A 2,500-nucleotide genomic window follows, 5' to 3' on the forward strand; every position below is an offset into this window, starting at 1 on the left:
TTTTACAAGTATAGTTAAATCACGACATTAAATCATAATGTATATTAAACAAATCTACAAAATAGTTAAATCTAAACTGTTATATTTAAGTTACCTTACAAAGCTTATAATTACTTATAATTAACCTATAATTATCTTTAAATGACATTCATACATGTTCATCCTTTAAACATAATTGTAATTGTATATACAGTATATACAGGTACACTATATATACTGTAAACATATGCGCGTATTTATGCGAACATGAATGTGTGTGTGCATACGTGTGTGTGTGTATGTATGTTTGTATGTGTGTATTTATGTGTGTATTTATGTGTGTATTTATGTATGTATGTATGTATGTATGTATGTATGTATGTATGTATGTATGTATGTATGTATGTATGTATGTGTACATATATTTTTTTTTTTTTTTCTTTCTTTCTTTCTTTCTAACAGCCATTCATTCCACTGCTGGACATAAGCCTCTCTCTTCACTGTTGAGAGGTTATATGGCAGTGTCACCCTTGCCTGATTGGATGCCCTTCCTAATCAACCGCGGTTGTGCCACGGCGGCGACTTCCTCTACGACACCTGAGTTTGACTTCTCAAGGTGATATGTCGTTTTCTCGGGCTCGAGCCAACAGGGTCGGAATCCAGTGCTCTTACGACTGGACCATCGCGGCAGTCATATGTATATATATATATATATATATATATATATATATATATATTTGTGTGTGTGTGAATGCAAGTATATGTGCATGCATACATGTATGTGTGCATGTATATTCACACACACACACACATACATACACACACACACACACACACAAACATATATATACATAAATATATGTATATACATATATATACATATATACATGTATATATATATGTGTGTGTGTGTGTGTGTGTGTGTGTGTGTGTGTGTGTGTGTGTGTGTGTGTGTGTGTGTATGTGTGTGTGTGTGTGTGTGTGTGTGTGTGTGTGTGTGTGTGTGTGTGTGTGTGTGTATGTATGTATGTATATACATATATATACATATATATGCATATATTTACATATATATACACAATATATATACATACATATATGCATATATACATATATATATATATATATATATATATACATATGCATATATATGCACATATATATACTTATATCTATATACATATATATACATATATATACATATATATACATATATACGCATATATCTATATACATATATATAAACATTTATTTACATACATTCAACCACACATATATATATACATACTTATATATATTTACATATATACATACTTATATATATTTATATATATACATACTTATATATATTTATATATATATATATATTTATATATATACTTATATATATTTATATATACACATACTTATATATATTTATATATACACACACATATTTTTACATATATATGTATTTACATTGTTATATATATATATATATATATATATATATATATATATGAGTGGTTAGAGCATCGGACTCATGGTTGAGGATTCGAGTCCCTGGGCGGGCGCGTTGTTCCCCTGGGCAAGGCAAAGAAATTCCCTACTCCCCTTGACAAGGCTCATGGTCGAAGCAGTTGTACTATCGGTGATAGTACAACAATGGGTGCGTGCGTGCGTGTGCCCAAATACCTGGCCCTGCCTCGAATGTTCTGATGATATTAGTTTAGAACATGCGAGTATAAAGTATTAGGCCTAGCATCTTCACCTCAAGTACCCTCCAATACCCTTCAGAGGCACAGAATAACCGCAAATCCCAACCCTGCGCCCAGCTCGTACCCTGCCTCACCACCACCACCGAAGTCGCCATGTGAGCTATCAACACTGGTCTTCCAAAACAACTATTTTCAAGAGAGAATTTGCCTCCTCTACCGCTCCCAAACAAGAAAAAAAATAATGAAGATAAACAAACTAATAATAACAAATGAATAAATTAATGGATAATTGGCCCTCCCACCCCACCCCTTCCAACCCAGCACGCCCACGATGCACCCAGCTGCTCGCCCCACACGCCCAAACGAAACTGGACCTGGGTCGAGATTTCAGTCTTCAGAGACCTTCTCCCCTCCGCTCCCCCCCCCCCCCATCAGGCCCCCCGATTCTCCCCTCGCTATCAAAGTTACGCCCACAACCCCACCTTCCCCCCCATGTCCCCTTACCCCCAACCCCCGCTAGCTCACCTCATGACGCAAGACGGCGTTTTTCTCAAGGACTAATAATAGCGCTTGGGTTGAATCAGCCTTGTAGTACGCTTGCTGGGCCCTTCTCGCACGGAGGACTTTCGCGAGCATCTTCAGCGTCGCCATCGCAAAGGGAGGACGGAAGGTGAGGCACAGGTAGCGTTTTGCTTCTCCCTCATCTCTCTCGCTTCTCGCTCTCGCTCTGTCTCTCCTCCTCCTCCTCTCTTTCTTTCTCTCTCTCCTCCCCTCTTTCTCTTCCTCTTCCTCTTTCTCTCTCTCTCCTCCCCTCTTTCTCTTTC

General features: G+C 37.5%; 1 protein-coding gene across 1 annotated transcript in view; it reads right to left on the bottom strand.

The window, feature by feature from the left end:
- Window positions 1-2,500, bottom strand: part of LOC125043401 (pyruvate carboxylase, mitochondrial-like) — a 68,187-nt gene that overhangs the window by 53,695 nt on the left and 11,992 nt on the right. The window lies entirely within an intron of this gene.

This window comes from Penaeus chinensis, chromosome 33 (genome assembly GCF_019202785.1).
Source record: "Penaeus chinensis breed Huanghai No. 1 chromosome 33, ASM1920278v2, whole genome shotgun sequence".
Classification (NCBI taxonomy): domain Eukaryota; kingdom Metazoa; phylum Arthropoda; class Malacostraca; order Decapoda; family Penaeidae; genus Penaeus; species Penaeus chinensis.